Source organism: Tursiops truncatus, chromosome 17, assembly GCF_011762595.2.
Source record: "Tursiops truncatus isolate mTurTru1 chromosome 17, mTurTru1.mat.Y, whole genome shotgun sequence".
Taxonomy (NCBI): Eukaryota; Metazoa; Chordata; class Mammalia; order Artiodactyla; family Delphinidae; genus Tursiops; species Tursiops truncatus.
In genome coordinates this window covers 14,350,171-14,371,485 of record NC_047050.1, presented here as the reverse complement: position 1 = coordinate 14,371,485, position 21,315 = coordinate 14,350,171, and the positions used below count along the sequence as shown (strand labels likewise).

The 21,315-nt window shown below is 41.4% G+C and overlaps 1 protein-coding gene and 1 long non-coding RNA gene across 18 annotated transcripts in view; one reads left to right on the top strand and one right to left on the bottom strand.

The window, feature by feature from the left end:
- The window catches only part of SULF1 (sulfatase 1), a 161,840-nt gene that overhangs the window by 129,247 nt on the left and 11,278 nt on the right, over positions 1-21,315 (bottom strand). For 4 of the 14 annotated variants that reach the window (XM_073794492.1, XM_073794488.1, XM_073794493.1 and 1 more), the window contains exon 1: positions 6,604-6,930. The exons of 2 other annotated variants lie outside the window; for them this stretch is intronic. The gene's annotated coding sequence lies outside the window, so the exon portion shown is untranslated. Of the gene's footprint in view, positions 1-4,692; positions 4,765-6,603; positions 6,953-21,315 lie in introns of those variants that run through there. 8 more of the 14 variants (XM_073794491.1, XM_073794495.1, XR_012327208.1 and 5 more) reach the window with 7 other exon arrangements.
- LOC109548344 (uncharacterized) overlaps positions 7,030-21,315 on the top strand; it is a 389,113-nt gene continuing 374,827 nt past the window's right edge. For all 4 annotated transcript variants that reach the window (XR_012327209.1, XR_012327210.1, XR_002174431.3 and 1 more), the window contains exons 1-2: positions 7,030-7,327; positions 8,260-8,376. This is a non-coding gene — a long non-coding RNA (uncharacterized lncRNA). The remainder of the gene's footprint in view (positions 7,328-8,259; positions 8,377-21,315) is intronic.

Below are 21,315 nucleotides of genomic sequence, written 5' to 3'. Positions count from 1 at the left end.
CACCTTGCACTGACGAGCATCGCAGTGTAGTCAGGATCTGAGTCACTCATGGACACTTGGGTTATCTGGGAGTTTATTCAAGTTTTGGTCAAGTGTATCTAATCCGAGACCCTGAACGGCTCCTGCAGGAGGAATAAACGAGCGGCCCGCAGCCCTAAAGCTGGGCCACACAAACCTGAACGGAACAGGGAACCACTGGCCCAGCTTTGGGTCATTTTGTCCTTCCTTTTTCTTAAGCCAGACCTATCATATTTTCTGCAGGCAATGACTCGGCCTAAGACTCCGATGTGTATATGTGTGTGTGTGTCTGGAGTGAACTCACATGAGTCTCAATGTCTCTGTTCGTAAAATAAAAGGTAAGATTGCAAGACCTCCAAAATCACTTCCTGCTCTAAAATTCTATAAAATGTTGGCACATGTGCCCATTCACTTGACATTGACATCCACAGATAAGTGTGGGTGTGCGCCAGAATTTCACCTGCTGATAATATGTCGGGAAGTTCAGTTTGATGGTTTAAGAGCTGTACTTTTGAAAGTTTGGCCTGGCTTCTCTCTCTGTATTAGTGTTATTGCTCTTAGCACTTAGGGATCCGTGCTGGAAAGCAAGTAGATGATTGAACTGAGCTCTCCTGGCTTTCTCAGTTGTTCAGAAACTGAGCCGCATTTCCTGGCTCTGAGACTTTGTGAACTCATCAGATTTTGCTGCAGAGAAATGTCATTAAAATAACAGTCCCCGGTGGGAAACACTAGCACCATTCATAGTTAGTGAAATGCTGAAACAGTAACTGGTATTTAAAACTATGGATTGGAGGCCTTTCTTTAGACTGTACGCACGCATGCGTTTAGATAGATGTGTAGAAGAGATGTTTGTTTGTTTCTTAAGCAGCTGTCCTTTAATTGTCTCCTAAAAGTGGCTTTAGCCCTGTTGCAGAAATGCATCCTGTCTCTGCTCCCTTCACCTTGGAAAGTAATAACCGGTTCCAAACTGCTTTCCCTAAGGAGTTGCCGGAAGGTCCAAAATGTCCTCATTAGAAAGCTTACACCAAGCCACACCAATCTTGCCATTGTGCATGGTGCACGCATGTGGGGCTATTACTTCATGCACAATGACATGAGACCAGAAAACATGTGAACAGGAAGCCAAACCCGAGAGAGTTGGGGAGCTTCCAGCTTTCCAGAGAGCACAGAAATGAAGCAAAATTCAGCAATGTTCTGGACTCAGGTGTCTGGGGGACAGAACAGCTGCACCCCAGCCCTCTTCAAACACTGCATAGGAGAGTACAGTGGCTCAGGCAGCACCCAGCCTGGACTCAGTCATTATGCCGGCAAACCCCCAAAGATTGTGAAGTTGTAGCCCTTGCTTAGGATGACAAGACTTTAAACGGCTTGAGTAACCTAAAAGTAGAATGGCCAGCACCATGTATGGAAGAATAAGAAGGCCAAGAAACCCCGGCGATCACTGGCGATCAAACACTGGTAATCCTCACGTCAACAATGTATCAGTATGTTCCTCACCCTTTCAATCATGCTAATGGAAATTCCCTCCAATATATCTTACTCCTTCTTTAAAGAATAAACTTTCCCATGATACAAGCTCATCCTATTCTAAAGTATATATTTGCTGATTATTTTGTATAACTGAGATAGTAACAGTTCTTTTCTGGGTCTCTTCTTTCTTTCTTTTTTTTTTATTGTGGAAGCATTTTTAGCAAAAATAGAAACCTCTTCATCATCTCCAAAACCAAAGATAATCTCTGAAGTTTGGGGAATTTGAAGTGAGCTATCAGAAGCCGGATGGAATTCAGATTACCATCAAATACGATCTTTCTGATGAGTGATAAAACTCTTTCTATTTAGAGGTGACAAGAGCTTCTTAAATCTGCTTTTAAATGTGTTGATACAGTTTACCTACCAGGAGGAAATATTATACGACTTTGTGAGACCAGCCATGAAGCCTGGGGCTCAGCCCCTTTCGTAATAAATGGTATTTGCTCTGAAGTGTTCAGGTGGGGTTGAGAGCTCTGAAATCCAGGAAATCTGATAGAGGCTTTGCCACAGAAGATGTGAAAGGGTATAAGAAAACTAAGGTTATCAGGTAATCAGACCTCAGCTTCCTGTCTGCTAATTAGATTGTTTTCTATTCATTCTAAATGTGAAAGTTCTTCCCGTTGTTATCTTTAAAAAACTCACAAACGTGACATACCTCTCCTTTCCAGTTACCCACCATTCAAGCCAATGGGAAGAATTTCCTGCTCAGCCTAAAGAAGAAGGAAATGTTTGTGGGGTACATCGTGCCCAGGTAAGAAATCATCTCCTTTGCTTTAGTCTTAGAAGTTTCCTCTTTTACTCTAGTCTCTGAGTGGGACCCCAATTCAAGGGAAGTGAAAAAACCCTGCTAAAGAAAGAGCTGCTTCTTGATGAATAAGTACGAATTCTTCATGAGTACGTGTTCTTTATGAATAAGTATTCCACTTGCCCACGGATCTCTTTCCCAGTCTCCGCTCATTTCTCAAGGCTCAGAGGTGTACATATTTCTCTTTTTGAGGGTATACAAAGTTATTGGCAAGACTGCTCTGGACATGGCCTCCCTGATGAAAAGTGAATGGGAAACAATCCACTCAACAGCGGGGATACGAGATGAAAGCTCAGAGCCCCATGAGCCCAGAGACTGACATTTCTTGGGGGAACTGAGCATGATGGGTACAGCCCGGTTTTTATGTTTCTTCTCTAAACTTCTAAGATAAATCTGGCAATTTTATACTTTTTAAAAACCACTTTTTACATATAAGCAATATCATTTGTATCATTTTTTTAGATTCCACATATAAGCGATATCATGTGAAATCTAAAAACAACGATACAAATGAAATTATTTACAAAACAGAAGCAGACTCACAGACATAGAAAACAAATTTATGGTTACCAAAGGGGAAAGGGGCGGAAGAGGGATAAATTAGGAGTTTGGGATTAACATATACACACTACTATATATAAAATAGATAACCAACAGGGACCTACTAGTGCAGGGAACTATACTCAGTATCTTGTAATAACCTATAATGGCAAAGAATCTGAAAAAGAATATATATATATATATGAATCACTTTGCTGTACACCTGAAACTAACTCAACATGGTAAAACAAGTAAACAAACGAACAAAAGCAATACCACTTATGTAAACAAAAGATTAAATGAAAACCAACTTTTATTTTTTTTTTATTTTTTGGCTACGCCACGCGGCACGTGGGATCTTAGTTCCCCAACCAGGGATCAGAACCCACGCCCCCTGCATTGGAAGCCCAGAGTCTTAACCACGGGACTGCCAGGGAAGTCCCCCAAACTGACTTTTTATTTTACTTGATGTTGTAGTTTAACCTCTCAAGCCAACATTACCCCAATTAACTCAATTTCCTTCTACGAACTTGTACCTCTTCTTGTTTTATGGTATTCTATTATAGCTACCCAGTTGACCAAGCTTAAAACTAATATTATAGACATTATATTATTATAGACATTTCCTTTGTCTTCATTCAGTCCTCAAGTTGAGAATGTTCCACCTTCTAAATCTCTCTGGAATCTGTGCCCTGTTGTCCACCTACACTGCTCAGACCCTCAGCATTTCTCACTTGTTTACGACAGTAGTCTTTTAATCGGTCTCCTAGTTTATAGCATTATCACCCCCTAGGCCTTTGCTTAACCTACATTCCACACTGGAGAGTAGATGATCTATATAAAAATCTTCCTAAAACATAAATCACATCTAGTCTCCGCCTTCTCAACCCCAAGCAGAGTCCTTCCTTGTCTCTCCATTGGCTCAAGAGTAATCTTGAAAGTGCCAGGTCTGGGGAGGTAAGGAGCTTGTGCTGCAACGCTTCCATCATTGAGATGGCTTTGCTACAAACAAAATAAACCAAATAAACAAAGTAGTCTATTGAACCAAATAATGTCTTAGTGACGTAGGTGACATATTTCAGCCCAAGCTTTTTATATGGATGTGAACCTATAAAACAAATTTTTTGGGAGCATGAGCTGGTCTAAAAAGACTCATGAGCATGAGTTTGAGTTTTACTAGAGTAATGGGTCCAAACACCTCAGCATGAAGCACCACAATACCCATGATCGGACCCCTGACTAAATCTGCAGATTCCCTGGATTCAACATTCCAGCACCAACCGAAACCAGTTCCCCGTCCCCTGGCTCTCACATAGTCTGCTCTCCAGTGTTCTTCCCTTCTGCAATGTCCTTCCACACCTCCTGCTCTTTTTTTTTTTTTTTTTTTTTTTTTTCGGTGCGTGGGCCTCTCACTGTTGTGGCCTCTCCCATTGCGGAGCACAGGCTCCGGACGCGCAAGCTCAGCGGCCATGGCTCACGGGCCCAGCCGCTCCGCGGCATGTGGGATCTTCCCGGACCGGGGCACGAACCCGTGTCCCCTGCATCGGCAGGCGGACTCTCAACCACTGTGCCACCAGAGAAGCCCCCTGCTGATTCTTTAAAAGTCACACCAATCAACATCATCTTTGTAAAAGTTCCTTTGACTTTCACTGGGGAAAATTACTTGGGCCTCAATTCTGTCACTTAATCACAACACACTTCTGTTTTTTGCAGGTGTTATATACTGTTAAGAAAATTAATCTGTTGTTTTGGTCTGTTTCCTTGGACTAGGAACTCTTCCAGGGCAGCAGGATATTAACCTTCTTCATTTTGGTATCACTAGTGTTCAGCACAGCATGCAATACACGGTAAATGCTCAAAAATCCAAGGCACTGAATCAAAGATGAAAAAAGGGAGTAAATGGAAAAGCCCTAAAATTGAAAGAAACTGCTATTTTCAGACACTGTGCTAGGTACTTTACATATATTATTTCCTTTTAGTCCTTTCAACAATCCTCTCCTTGGGGTAAGTAGTATTGGTCTCCTTTTGTAGAGGTGAAACCTGAGGTTGAAAATCTGCAAGATCTTGCTGCTGGTCGCATAACCACGTAATGGCAAAACCAAGCCTCCGATCCAGATCCCGTCACAGTCTGCGTTCTTTCTGCCATGACTGAGTAGGCTTTGGAGGCTAACGTTGAGATTACGTGGCTTATCTTTGTAACAAAATTAGCTAGATTATAGAATTTTAGTATTGACAGCTCGCTTTTAAATTTAGGGGGAAAACCAAGTAGAATCCAGTCTTATTTCCAACTTTAATTATGCCTTAGAATTTCTTGGAAGCCACAGAGAATTTTAAGTGGAAATCTCATTTAAAGGGAATCTTAAAAATAGACCCACTTTTATAATGGTTCCCATGTTTGTTGAATAAATAATGAATAAATAGCTCTATTGCATTCTGAAATTTGATATGAAATCTTTCCACTTGGTCTATTTTGGGTATTACACCATCATGTAAGATACTGAACACTGGAGAGTTACAACAAATGTGAGTTTCGGATGATTAAATATATATATATGTATATTTAATTAAATATATACATACATTTGGGTATCCTGAACTCTTTTATACACACACACACACACACACACACACACTGGTATACACACATTACGTGTGGTTTTCATAGCTATTCATCTAAAGATAAAGGCAATCAAACTCAATGGATTCATCATAGCACTTAACGACACTAAAAGTGAGAGGCCTTGCTTTTCTACATTACTGTCAATTTATATTTCTTAGTTTTCTTACCTGAAATAAAGACTAATTTTCTATATCTCATAGTACACCAACTTATAATCACGGTTTTATAAATGCAAATTGAACAACTACCCAAAATAGAACTTTATTTTCTCGGCTTATTCATTTAGTGAATCATACTTTCTAAATGTTCAGAAATTGTATCTCTCTTAGTGTTACCCTAGAGTTTTAAATTCATCTTTTGTTGAGAGACAATTTCTCAAAGCCATGAGCATCACCCCTGAGAAAAACACTCTTGTTAATTCAGCATCCCTTACAGACACATAGTTCAATAACAGAGCTTGGGGGTTTGCCAGTGCTTTAGAAGTTTGTGCCCATGTTCCTTTAATATTTAGACCCTTCAGCTATGCAGTGATAAACTTAGGAAGAATTCACATGTCCACTCTAGTTACAGTGTTTTGCAGGGTTTACACAAGCCACTGCAAGTTTCAAGCCTACGCCAAAAAATGGGATTTATTTCATAGTGTGAAAAGAAAATTCCAGCAACTATATTTGCCCGAAACTGTGAGCACTGAAAGCAGAGAAATTGAAGCTGGAAGTAGCTGCATCGTTTCTGGATGCCTCACAAGCCAGGTGAATAACCAAGACTCCTTTGCAGGGCAAGATGTGTGTGTGAGTGGAGAACAGTCAGCCAGCACTAGGACCGGGACACGGGGAAAGGGGCAATTTCAGCACTTCCTCTTGGTGCTATTTTGTTAATAAGTGAATTATCAACAGAAACCTCTTTCCCTTCCTATTACTTTTAGGAGGGGCCCAATCTGGGTGGAGGACTTTAGCCAGAAACACATTTCCCATCATGGCAGCGTCTGAGTGCGGGAACCCATTCTCGCGAATAAATACGATGAAATGGACAAGAGCAGTAAGGAAACTTTGTTTTCCTCCTTTGGAAAGAAAAAGCAGAGCATCATACTTACAAAAGTCGCCTTTAAAATCTTCTCTGGAGAACAAGCTCTGGGAACTGGGAGCTTGCGGAGGAGCAGAGATAAGGTGGGAGCGGGGCTTCCTTCCTCCTGGGGGCGAGAGTCATTGTTTCTTATCTCCCTGACCTCCGGGCGCAAGGGGCCGGGAAGGCCCGGCCTCTGACCCCCTCTGCCCTCCCTCCTGGTCTCGGCGCCTCGGGTCGGGGTTTCCTATTAGCCGCTCCAGCCGCCCAGCCCGACACGGGCCCGGGGATGCATTAAGGCCAGTCTGTGAAGTGCTTGCGAGATGCAGAGGGTTATATAAGCCCGCGTATTATTATCATAACACACCCCCATAGAACCAAGGCTGCCAGACAAACAAAAGGCAGTTCCAAGAAGGGGAGGGGCAGAGGCAGAAGTTACACTGGGGGTGAATTTCGGGACACTGCTGAACTGGCTGGAAAAAAAGGCAACTCAATACGTGTATGCAAACCTCGGCAAACAAACTGAGCTGCAGCTGGCTGGCCGGCCACGCGGGGAGGCTCCTCGGAGGGAGGGGCAGTAGAGGGGGGTAGGCAGGGCTTCCAGGCTGCGGTCCCGGCTCCCCCTTCCCCGGCACCCGGCACAGTAGCCGCCCGTGGCGGGATGGAGTGGATGAGGAAGATGTGGTATTTGGAAAGGCAGACGTTCCAGAGACCAAGTGCTTAGTAAACACGGATGTTTCCTAGACTCAGACCAGGTGCTTGTGTTGCTTTGCTTTCGTCCTGGTCTCTTGTTTTCCTAATGATGGTTTTCGGGGAGTTCCCTGGGCTGGGGCCGAACCCTCTATGTGCATCCTCTATTTTCAATCTCCGTGGGCCCCCGCTTTTTTTCTCTGTGGGAGCAAGACACCCAGCCAGACTGTTCTTTAGGCCAGAGCTTGGGTCTGAGAAAGTTCTGGTTCACTCTGAGCACCCATCCTCCCTGCGACCCTCCTTCCCCCATCCTGCTACCTCCAGTTTTCTTAGATTATTTTCCTGCCCTGTTCCTGGCCCCGCTGCCCAACATGTGAGGAGCTTCATCCTCCTGGCGTTCGTGGCTTCCACGTGTCACCCCACTAATTACCCGCTTCCCATCCTACTGCCCCTCACCTACTCCAGCTCATGAGAATATGAATCATTCTCTAAAGAAGGCCTTTCCGTTCCTTCCCCTACCGCCCTTCCTCACATCCTCTCCCTCAGCCTGGAATGTCCTCACTCCCCTTTCCTTCAAAGCACAGTTCAGATCCCATCTTCCCCACAAGATTTCCCCAATTTCCCTTCTTTTCTCTCCATTGACCCGGCACGTAATTCTTCATGTGCGTCTGGTTTCGTAAGTCTGGGGTCTTGTGTGGTTCTCCGGGGTGGCCTAGGACAGGCACTTCGTGAGTGTTGAAGAAATTCAGCTGACAGCCGACGTGGTGTCACCTGGGCCATCAGTCTTAGAGTGGGGGGGGGCCGCATGTAACCTCCGCGGGCTCAGGTGAAAGCCCGTGTTGATGGGCTCTTGAAGCTGTGCGGTGGGCCCAGGAGGGTTTGTGATAGGCATAACTTTGGGGTATTGGAAATTTTCATAAATTAAAAAAAAAAGAAAAGAAAGAAAGCTTTACAAAAAGTGGAGAGGAATGTCTAACCTTGAGTCATATTCCTTTAGGACATGTGTTCATGAGGGTACCAGGAACTGTGGCCTCTACTGAGTTCCTGCTACTGCACATCAGGAGACCTCTGAAGTGGAGCTTACTTCCTAGAAGGCCAGAAGAGTTCCCGAAAGGTGAGTTTTTCAGAAACCACAGACTTCTGGGATGTGTTTTGTGAGAGAACTTCTCCACTGTGGAAAGAACAGAGACTATCACAACAGCAGCTCCACATGAGAACAATAGCTCTCTGGTGACTTACGATATGGGGTGAAGTACAGAACGCGAGCTGTCAGGTGTTGAATTTCTGTGGCTAAGCGTTCAAGCGTTCTTCGGGACGTTCCCGTTAGTCCCTGGTGAAAGCCGTGTGCTGTCGATACCACCTGTGGTGGTTGGGTGGACCGTGATGCCCTTTAAGAGACTTGGGGTGTGTCGACATGCTCTCCCATGCACACAGAATGTTCAGTGAATTAGAAGAAGTTTCCTGCTTCCACTAATTTGGAACAATAAAAACGGATTCAGGTTCTGAAGAGGAATTTTGGCCTCCAGTTCTTGAGGTCTGGGCTTCAGAAAGGACAGCGGTCTCATTGCAATTCCGTTGTTCACATGTAAGATCTGTCTTTTTGTTCTGCTCAAGTCTGAGCCATAACCATTGTTATTGCTACCATGTGTGAGTCCCGGCTAGGTGTCAGGCACTGGCTAGATGTTTTACACGCATTCTTAACATAGCGATTGTCCTAAAATAGAGCTGTTTAAAAAAAAAAAAATCTTCATTTCTCAGATGGGAAAACTGGTCATACAGCTTAGGAAGTGACAGAACTAGTATTTGAATCTAAGTCTGTCTGTGATTTTTCCATTCTGCTGAAAGCTGGAAGAAACCTGAGAATCTCATCTGCTAGTTTTCAGTCTGGGTTCCGAGGAGCAGTAGACTTCCAAGGAAGTGCTTCAGGAATTTGGGGTTGGCGGGGGCGGGGGGGGGGGGATAGGGAGGGAGCAAATGTGAGGAGGAGACCAAGTCACCTGGGCTTGGGTGCCATTCACTGGATTCAAACAAAGAAGCTTCATTTTCGTCTGTTTTATAGAGTGACTTTAGACTTTGTTTAAAACAAGGGCTTTGCTACTAAAAAAAAAAATTATTTTGAAACTCTAGAACTCGTTTAAATTCTTCATTAAAAAGGTATACAGCTTGAGGTTCAGAGAGATTAAATGCCTTGCCCAAGATTTTATAACTGGCCCAGCATTAACTTCAGATGTCCAAGCTTTGCCTGGAACCCCAGGTCTCCCTGAGTCCTTTATCTCCCCAGTGGTTAAATTGCAGGGAGAGTGAGAGAAAGTCTGACCTGACTGTGTTTCCTGACAGTATTCTTGAAAACTGAAGGCAGGCATACTCTTGACTTTGGCTTGATAGACCATTTTCTGTCTCTTTAGCTCGGAGTCTAGATTAGTCAACATTCACCTCGTGGCAAATGAAGATCAAATGAGGAGTAAATATGTAATCTGTCTGGATGATTTAGGGCTCTCGTCCTCTTTTCATTCAAATCAAAGCAAGTAGCAGAGGATACTTCCGCGTGAATCATCTAGCTGACATAGCCTTGGCCTGAGAGTACTCCTGCTAGAAAACTGCTTATGCCCCCATGGTTATCAGTCCAATCAAAAGTGACTCTTTTCACAGGAGACACCATAGGTGTGGCGAAGACATTACTCATAGGTGTGGCGAAGACATGACTCTTAAGGGGGTCCGTATAGCCAAGGGGAAGTGAGTCTCCTGTGAGTCCACATAGCTTGCACGGCTTGTAAAGTCTAAGATTTCACATGCTGCTTTGACATCTTTGAGCCTCACGGGGCCCCGAAGGGCTGTGAGTTCCCCTGCTTTTATCTGCAGTGCTCCCACCGAAGTGGGAAAGGCTCCCCCAGTGGTTAGGTCCCCGATAGCTGGGCATCATCACTCCACCTGGGCCTCATCCTAATAGGTTTCACTCCCCTGCCAGCCCACACAGTCATTGCAACAGGCCAATCACATCGTCCCTGGGAACCAGGGTACCACTTACCATCTTGTTACTACAGAGCCTGCTCCCCAGAGCTCCTTCTTTTTTTAAAACTAATTTTTATTGGAGTAGAGTTGCTTTACAATATTGTGTCAGTTTCTTGCTGTACAGCAAAGTGAATCAGTCATACTTATACATATCCCCTCTTTTTTGTGTTTCCTTTCCATTTAGGTCACCACAGATCATTGAGTAGAGTTCCCTGTGCTATATAGTAGGTTCTCATTAGTTATCTATTTTATACATAGTAGTGTATATATGTCAGTCCCAATCTCCCAATTCAACCCACCCCCGTGCTTGGTAACCATGTTTGTTCTCTACATCTGTGACTCCATTTCTGCTTTGCAGATAAGTTCATCTCTACCATCTTTCCAGATTCCACATATAGGCGATATTACACGATATTTGTTTTTCTCTTTTAGACTTAACTTCACTCTGTATGACAATGTCTAGGTCCATCCACGTCTCTGCAAGTGGCACTATTTCGTTCCTTTTTATGGCTGAGTAATATTCCATTGTATATATGTGCCACATCTTCTTTATCCATTCCTCTGTAGGTGGACATTTAAGTTGCTTCCATGTCCTGGCTATTGTAAATAGAGCCCCCCAGCTCCTTCTTGTTCCCTCTGTTCCCAAATGTGCCTCTGTGTTGCCCCATGTGGCACGAAGTGTCTGCTTCCCCTGGGTCATTAGTGTATGTGACTAGTATAAACTGTTCTTGATCCCCTGTGTCCCAAGTCAGATGTCCTATGTTTGGTCATCCCAGAACCCTAGGGCAGGAGTCCCTCCCTCCCCCACGGGGTGAAGAGGAGGCGAACAAAACAATGACCAGACGTTAATGCTAATACGAAATGGAATTTTCAGAGAACTAGTGCCAAATATCACATCCTTTGGAGTTTTGCTAAGCATTAGGCTATTGGCAAATAGAAATGACTTTTAACTGAAATTAGCCGGAACTGACCTAATAAACTGACCTTTATTAATTTCAAGGCCCCTGAGCTTTCCCATCTGCCCTTTTTAATTTTTACCATTCTCACCTGGAGATTTTTGCAAGCAACAGCATCGTTCTCTTTCCTGAGACGGCTTAACTGTAGTCCTGCCCAAAGGCAAAGGAATCAGAAGATGACCCTGCCATGCCTGTCATTTAAATCTTTACTAACAGCATTCTTTCAGAACAATGTAGCAGAAAGAATTTTTCGCATCTCTACAGACAAGAGATTATAATAAACAGATTTTTTTTCCATCTGAAACATCCCAATATTAATGTACAATATTCTCAGCCCTAGAAACAAAGCCTTCGATGTAATTTCTTTCCCTGTTCATGAGATTTACAATAGGAAGGTCGTGTTTGTACTAGGTTTTGGCTTGAAATTAATCTTCTTTTCTCCTCAGCATTTCTGTAGAATCCATGCACTTCATTATTTAGTCATTTCCAAGTATTAAATGCCTGTCATTTTTGAACAATGATCTAATCTTCCCTTTATGGGTGGAGAAACTGAGTTGTGAAACTTGCAAATCATCGCCAGGACACAGATCATTCTAAAGTTTGTGGCTACCCGTGGAAATGCTTTTCTTCCACACATCTTAGATTACAAAATAAAATTGTAAATTGTCTCAGAAGCAGCAAGTATGACATTCTCCAGTTATTAGAAAGTATTCATTAAAAGCTCATTTGCATTTTGCCTTACGAGAGAAGCTTTATGGAGTAAATAAATACATTCAAACTCCACCACCAACCTCAACACAGGCTGTGCTGGAATCACGTCCCCTGTCTCTGGACTGTGCCTCATACAGATCAAAATATATTCTTAGTTCCGTTGGACAAGGGTTCATTTGAACCACATCTGGTGCTCATCAAACCTCTATTTTAGGAGTGGGGAATTCTTTTTCAGAGATACATTATGTCTGGAAGGTCTATGGCAGCAAACAGTCCTCATTAAATTTCACAACATTTTACCCACATATATACAGTACTCGCTTTTATGTGATTACGGGGCCCAGGCAAAACCCTGCGCGGTCACTTCAAAGAATTCCTCACTTGACTAATTCTAAAGAGTAAATTGATTTTCTCATCATTTGTTGTGTTTGACAATAGAAAGGCTGACACAGCAACATTGCTAAAATGACATCTCCTTTCTATTCAAGGGGAAGGAATTCGTGTTAATATTCTTAATGACTGGCATCTTTATGAGAAATGTGAAATCATTTATCCTCAGCAATAACCTGCCGAGGATTAAAAAGTACTTGGTACTTAGAACGGAAGTCATCTGTCAGGAAAAATTATTTAGACGGATGCAAATGAACTGAATAAATTGGCTTCCTAATTATGGTGTGTATATTCAAGTTTGTTAAAATTGGTTTGAGCTGAAGAATTTGGAGAGGATCTTTCAAGAAGTGGTCTGACATTCTGCTGGAGGAAAAGATAACACGTTCGTTTGATAAACTCCCTTCATATTTCCTAAGGATTTCTGGAAATGATTTAAGAAGCAAGGGCATGTAAATCAAGAGAAAATGCATTAAGTAAGCGCACGTATGTCTTGCTAATTTGGAACAACGGTAATAATGCCTCATGGAAAACACCAAACAGCGTGTTCATCTTGATGCCCTAGATTCTAAATAACCCATAGTGTTTTCCATGGGGGTTTGTTTCAACCCTCTCAGGGCCAGCTTGGGCATTAACCCAACGGAACAAGTCTAAGCCAGCCCTTCATGAACGATGTAGAGACCAGTCTGTATTCTGTAGGAACTGTCCCACTCTTAATGGGCGTGGTGTTGCACACCAGTTAGCAAGTCTTTATTGGAATCTCAGTCTTCTCTGCCTCGCTAGCTTGATAGCAAACCTTCATTTAGCTCTTTACCAAAAAGCCTAGTAAATTGTGGGAAGAAGCACTTTACTGGCATTGGCAGTTGAATGAGTCTGAAAAAAAAAGGGTGTAAATTGTGGGCAAATGTAAACTCCCTCATGTAATTAATGATGAGGTTTTACTGTTTAGCATTTATGTAGAACTTTCTTTTGAGAAAAAAAAATCGGCGTTGATTTCTGAAGACAAACTGACATGGGTCCAAATCCTAGCTCTACAGGTGTGTAATTTTTTTTTTTAATTTTTAGTCTTCTAACTAGAATGACTAGTACAGGAATAATGAAGTCAGAAAGTGAACAGCAGTGGATAGCACGTGGTCGGTACTCAGTATCATTCAGTTTCTCCCTCCTTTTCTGGCTCTTTTAGGGTGTTCGTGTCCTAATCACTAGTTCAGTATTATTTGCCCTGAGTCAGTAAAAAACATTCCTTTCTTCAGTGAGCACGAACTAAGCGGTGACCCTGGCAATAGCTGCTTAGGTTCCTGTATTTAAATATAAATATTAAATGATATAAAGAGATAACAGTAAGGGTCTCTTTAAAAAGACAATGACTGATAATTATTAATAATAACCTGAATGTTATTGTTGTGACTTCAGCCCTGGAGACAAACAGTTATTCAGGGCATCTGGTCAACTCAAGCTGTTAGGGTTGGTGTAAGAAATCCAAAGAAAGCTTTTTCTTTCTTTGATGCCGAATCCAGTTTGCCCCCTCCAGTCTTTTTGTGAGCAGGCGGAGGAAAAAATGGCAAATGCAGGGCTTCCCTGGTGGCGAAGTGGTTGAGAGTCCGCCTGCCGATGCAGGGGACACGGGTTCGTGCCCCGGTCCGGGAAGGTCCCCCATGCCGCGGAGCGGCTGGGCCCGTGAGCCATGGCCGCTGAGCCTGTGCGTCCGGAGCCTGTGCTCCGCAACGGGAGAGGCCACAACAGTGAGAGGCCCGCGTACCGCAAAAAAAAAAAAAAAAAAAAAAAAAAAGGCAAATGCAAAAACATATATACTAGAGAGCAGGGGCTGGGCAGAGCACAGGAGCACAGACTGGGCAGAGAAGATGAGGAGAAAGCAGAGGCGTGGGGTACATAGCTGACCGCGGGGCTGAAGTCTCTGAGGGTTGCTGATAGAGGATGTGCTGAGCCCAAGACAGGAAAAAGCCTCGTTTTGCAGAATCTGCAAGTACCCGTGTCTGGGGCTGGCAAGTGCATTAGTAAGAAGAACCAGAGATTAAGAGCCCAAGCCTGAGGCAAGGGTGATGGACAGCAGGAGGAGTGATAATGGGCAACGCCTGAAAGGAACGGCTTTAATGCTATAAACCGGTGCCAAGTGGAGAAACCTGAGACCCGATGTGTGATTGACTTCCACGAATGCACTTTTTACCCTGAAATTCCCTGACATTGCAGTCAAGTTAAGCTGTGCACTTAAGGTGTCTGTGTGCTGGGGGGCGGGGCACGGGGGAGGACAAAGGTCATATTACTAAAGCAGGAAGGAGGCGGGAGAATGTTGTCCTCTTGGCTCACCTAACTCTTGTTTGAAGAAAAATGGATACAAGTGAATATTATTGGAAACTGGTGTGGGAAGAAACCACAAAAGGGACAGCTGGAATCGTGGGCTGGAAGAAAGGAGGTGGAAAAGTATATCCCTTGTATCCTGCCACTTCCCTTGACCTCACCGTCTTCCCTGACTGGTCCCTTCCTGCATCGTCAGCCGGTACCTGCGAGGGCACCTTACATAGTAAGTCAGCTGTGTTCACCTTTTATCCTGACTGGTTATAGCAAAGGGAAAAATCATGGACTCCCAGCAGTAAGACTGAGTATGACTTTTGTCACAGAGACAGGAGGTTATCCAAAAAAGGTTATCCAGACAGTCGAAATCTGTCAGATTATTGACAGAGCAGTTCAAGTTTCCAAAAGCTGGCTTAAAAGTTTTTTAAAGTGAAATTTGGTTTCTTCTTTACATTTTTTTTTTCCTGGCTTTGAAACTGTGTTTTGCTTTAAAGCTGAGGTTTGGCAAATTGAACCAACTCAATTTTTAGGTCTTGTATTTAAGTATTTAGATCATGACGTCTTAGAAGCTTTTTAATAGAGAACTCCAAACATCATTTATTCATTTAACAAACATTTACTGAATGCTTAATGTGTGCCAGGGGTTGCTGCTGATACAAATAGGATGTGGTACCTGCTTTTTCAAACATATGCTTTTCCATACAAACTGTGTTCCTGGAAAGAATTCTCTCGATTGCAGAAGTGAAAGATCACTGAATATATGGAAAAGAAATTGGCTAAAATATCAACTGAGCTTAAAGGAAAAAAGGGAAAATGTGGAATAGGACAGTTTAATTAATGGTAGGAGTTCAGAGTGGTCCAGGTCCTGCCTTAACCCCTGTAGTTCTACACATCAGTCAAGTTAGTCAGACTCTCAGACATGTTTCCTTGTTTGTATGATGGGGACCATGAGAACTGCATGTCATAGAGATGTTGAACAAATTAAATTAGATAATGTATATAAAGCACTTACTTGCACACAGCAGGTACGTATTCAATAAACCTTAGCTGTTATTATGTATAATATTAGTAAATAAAACACAGGCATCTTTTTCAGTCATTTAGTTTTGTTCTTTAAGAGAATGTTATTTTTTTCTATTACTAAATAAAGCATGAGCCCTAGAATTTTCAGATATGGTCATTAGGAGTATAAAAGGCATTGGAATGTCAAGGGCATAAATTGGAAAGAGTACTGGTTCTGGAATTTTAGGACCTGAGTATCTCTCTGCAGAATATGACTGCCAGTTAATAGCTATGAACAATAATGATATAAGTAACCTCCACAGCCTGTTTCTTAATCTGTAAAATGGGTCCAGTAATGCCTGTGCTATCTACTTCATCCAAAGAGTTATGAGGATCAAATAAAATAGGATTGTAAAAATGATTTGAAATGGGTAATATGATATATAAATAAAAGTTACAGCTAAATAATAATTATGAGTTTCCCCTGAGCTATGGTACTGATGACTGACTGGCAAAAAATGTAATTGTGGTTTATAAATATTTTAAGTGGAAATTACTTTTCAGTTTATACAGGAATAGATTATAGGTTTGGAGGAAGTGTGGCGAACTAGAGACCTGAATTCTAATCAGCTCTATTAGCATATGCAAATTATTTAACTCCCGTATCTCTATATCTTCTATAAAAAAGTCTGTATTTGAAAATAATTATAAAGAAAAAATCTAAGGTTTGGAGAATTGATCTAACTTACAGAAAAGTTGCACAAATAATAGAAAAAACACTTGTATACCATTTACTCAGATCCATATATTGCTAATAGTTTGCCCCAGTCTTTTTATCAATTGGTCACTCACTTTCTCTTTCTATGTATTTATGTATGTTTGCATGTATATATTTTGTTTGTTCTTCCTTGAATTCAATGAAAGTTGCATACCTCATGGTCTTATAACCCTAAATATCTTTCAGTGACAGAGGTACTTAGTTGGGTGACGTGCTCCACAGGGTGGTAAAAATCAAATGAAATGTTGGAAAGCACTTTGGAAAGTATAAATTGTTATATAAAATTAAAAGTTTCATAAATTGGGAAAAATCAAATTTCATAAAACATCAGAGGAATTACTAAGGAAGGACAAACTAAGGAAGTCCATTTTCAATGTGTATAAGAAGCTAAAGATTGAGCAAACTTAGGAGTCTCTGTGATGAGTGAGGGAAACGAGAAAGATGCTCTCGAGTTATATTACTTCTGGAAGGACCTGCGTCCTTTTTTTGTGTTGTTTTTTTATTTTTAACAGTTTGCCATTTTATGTGGTCTCTTTGGTGGAGATCGTGATCATGTTTGAGAAAAAATCATCGAAACTCAAGGGCAGTTGCTGCTCAGAGGCAGAACAAAAGAGCTGTAAAGAGTTTGGGAAGAGTTCAGCTTTATTTCTACTGGTCCTCCCTTTGAGTAGTGAAAATGACCTGCTTTATTTTCATTATAAACAACAGTTGAGATACAAATAAGAAATAGGAAAGCATGTTTTATAGAAGTGGTCAATGTATAGGCTTAGTTGAAAATAGTATGAACAAAGTATTCTTAAGGACCAAAGACATAATTTTTCATAGAATCCGTTTCCAGCACTCGCTGTGATTAAGGTTTAGCTATATGAAAAACAGGTAATTATTCTGCCATATTACCTCTACCTTGACAATAGAATTCTCCCTTTCATCAGCAGATGTAATACTGGTAAGCCTGATTTCTTTATAATAATAACCAGGTTTCCAGTCACACCCTCCAGTGAACTGAAATATAGCCAATAACTTAACAATATGAATGCAAATACTCTTTTTCCTGTGGCATATTTCTTTCATTGCTCTGAAAATTATAATGGCTTTCTTTAGGTACTTATAACAACAAAAAGAAATCTAGGACATGTTTTGAAAACAAAACTATTTTTTCAAAAAAATCAAAACCACACTTAAGGATTCTAAGTTAATCTTTTATTTTGAATTATTAAATTGTTATTCTCAATAGTGCAAGATGAAAAATGTAAGTTAATGGTTATGAAGGACATTTATAATCCAACAATGATTAATTTTACTTCCTTTACAAATAGATCAGTTTTAGACATAAATTATGTAGGTATATAATGGTATATACACTCACATAATTTATAAAGCTGTGAAGAATATGGCCCTTATACTTCTCTTGGGAAAAGTCCAGTACCTGGGGACGTATTTAAATGTTTATTTCTCAATGAGGTGACATCACTGAGGGACAGCCCAACTGATGTAAGGCAACAGGTTTCCCTAATGTAATATATTTGTAATCACTTGAAGCGTGAAGCAGTGAAGTAGGAGCTAGAAGCCATGAGTTCTAACACTGATTACTCCACTCACTAGCTCTCTAGAATCCTATCTCAGATTCAGTTTTCTGGTGTGCAGAAATGCCGTATTTGCTTTGCTTACCCAAAGATTGCAAGTTCCAATGATTTAACTCAAGGGAAAATGTTTTGAGGGAGTGATGGTAAATACTGTCATCATTGCCTGGGTAGCATTCTTTCGGCAAAGGTTAAAAAGTGCCTTTACAAACAAGGCTCTTGATAACAAAGCTACAAACTTTTGAATCAGTGCTTGGGTATTTCTGGTAGAATGGATTTTCCGCAAAGAATACATTTAAACAGTAAATGCTTGTGCTGGTATTTGTTCCAGTCCCAAGAATTCTCTGCAGTCCCTGATTTTTCATCATGGCACTAGCAAGAGGGGCCATGGGAGAGCTGGGTTCATAGCTCCATGTTCTCCTTAGTTCTAGTGTACAACTGACGCATGAACTCTGGTTAATCCTGGTAGAATTTTACTGCCTTGTATTTTTGATAAAGCCTGGCCTATAGAACTATCTCTGGTAAGAATGAGTTTTAGGATTCTTAGGCAGGCTTCAGTTTCCTCAGATGTAAAATGAGGGATTTTACGTAGATGATCTCTAAGGTATATCTCTAATATTCTGTACTTCTATGATATTTTCCGTGCCTTTCCTGGGAAATCTAGCCTTAATTCTGATTATTTAAGAAAACTACACGACATAATATCTGGTAGCTTTGACAGAATGTGTGATAATTTCCTCTTTCTTCTAAGTGATTTAAAGCCTCTCATCTCACTGGCAAATTGTCCTACAAATGAGAATGTGATTTTGAGCCAATGAATTTTTACAGTCAAATCCCACGACAAAAAACAAACAAAAAAAACCCCAAAAAACAGTATGATTTACTGTGGAGTTTACAGGGCATTTTAATTTATGATATGCAGCAGATAGTGGACACTTCCATTCAGGTGGGACGGGTCTATCTAGCACTGTCCTTAAAATTCTGGTCTTGCCGTAGTTTTACATGTCCTTAAAAATGGAATTGTCACAATCACCTCAGTTCAGCTCTCAAGAGAAATTAATTGATAGCATAGACTCCTGCATGGCTGGCGTGTGAGTGACACCCAGCTCTACAATTTCGCATCTAATCAAGGAAGATGGGAATTCTAGTTGGCCTATTGTCTATTTGAATCTGTTTCTGGATGGAATCCAGCTGGCTCAAATGTAGCCCTGGGACAGTGATGTGGGCAGAAGAAGGAAAAAAATTAAGCCAGAAAACTGGTGCATGAGACAGTGCTTTCCACATTGTCAAGAGAATTGCCTGGTGTAGCTGTGAATTTACTTTTGATTAGTTTCCTGAAATTTCTCAGCGACTAAAATGCAATTTTCTATCCCAATTATCCTTGATTATTCTGGCTCTGACTATATAATGAAGACCTATATATCAGATATACCATCTTGAAGCTATGCTTGATAGATGCAGAGGTTTAAAACTTCTACCTTATTGTTTCTAACAGTAAAGAGAGGGAGCAATATTAAAAATCTATGAAGAATAGCAAGAAATGCAAAATTGGACCTAATTAAGAGCTAAAATTATACGGCAACGTTTTAAGTGGTAAGAGATCACCTATGAGAAGGAAATTATTAACAGTTGGTGTAGCTAGGAAAAGAAAGTTCCGTGGAAGTAAGGGGGTAATTTTTCTTCAAGGACGGGTGAGATGTGGACATTCACAACCATAATGGGAGGGCAGTCCGAGCCCAGAAAACAGTATGAGCAAATCCTTAGTAGCAGAAGTAAGCGATGTAAATTTAGGAGATGCTGGACCAGCTTAGGAAGAGCAGAAAGCACATTGGGGAAAGGGGATGATTGTAGTGGAAAAGATGATGTGGGTCCTTAAAGGCTGGTGTTTCATTTAGGCTGGATGCTGTAGGAAACTGGAAGATGGCTGTTTTAGAGTAATGGAAGGGCAGGATGAAAACAGTGCTAAAGGAAGATGAGTTTAACAGTGATATGTAAGATGAATGGGAAGAAGAAAGATAAAGTGTAAGCTCCGTTTAGAAGCAAGAGGTGATGCAGAACTGGATTAAAGTCCTTCCCTGTTCTCCCACCATCGTTTTTAGTTTTAAGGGGAATGTTTTATTTATTTAGACTGGTCTTAAGGGAAGAGCAGAGTTTTCCAGTTAAGGAGAATAATGTAATCTAGATGGAGAGAATGGCAGAATAAAGGTTAAAAGGTAGTGGGTGGCATGCTCCTGAAAGGTTAATTTGCTCAATATCTCACTATTAATGGTAGCCAAGTTCTAGAATCCAGGTTTCCAATGTTTTTCCACTTTACCACCCTGCTTCTTTTTCCCAGCTATAACACTACTGCCACTATTTAGCAAATTTTATTTCATTGCTAGTCACATTTTAATTTACTACTTGCCCAGCATGAAATGTGATTTACCTGAAGCCAATGAGGCAGTCCAGTGGGGTTTTCTAAGCTTCCAAAGGGGTTAGAACAGTGGCAGAAGCAATTGGAAAAATGTCTCCAATTCCACTTCTGAGATAACTGTAGTGGTTGACCGGAATGGTGGCTCAGTGGGTCTCTGATTTTAGAGCAAAACAACTGAGAATAACAATCGCTATGCATGAAGTGTTTCATAAAGCTTATTTCCTCTCTGTTTTCTGTCCTTATTTTTGTGTCAAAAAACATGGCTCTAGGACAGAACATGTTTTGACTGGTATTTTTTTCCCCCTTCCTCTCCATTTATTCATTTTTCTTTTCTTACAAGGACCACGCTTCTCCCATTGAAGAAGTCTTTGTACCCCTGAGACAGGTCGACAAGCTAACATGTAGGAGTAGAATCCTGAATTGAAATCTGAATTTAGACAGTCTGAGATGAAGGAGGTTAGGAATATCAGTCCACATGCCATACCTTCATCTCCAAATACGCACTTGAGCCCATTGACCTACGTGGACACCGGCTGAAGAGACCTAGTGTTAAACTTGACAGCTAAATCCAGCTTTTGTGTTCGCTGCATATGATGTTTATTGCTCTAATGATGGCGCTGTGTATTCTATCTTTATCCCTTGGTTCTTTGCACTGGATGTCTCAAGAATGACCAATTCAGTCATTAGCCATTAATAGTTTCTGAGTGTATACTGACTCATGCCAATTCAACCCCCATGCAACCCTAAATGAGAACGAGATTTACAAGTGCTAATACTTAGGCTGGCATTTCTCCCATAGGAACCAGGGAACATGGTTCAGAAAACTCAGTTGAGTAAAATAAAGTGGGCCAAAGTCTTCATTAGATACTTGAACAGAACCCAAGTCTCTTTTGAGGAACCAAAATGC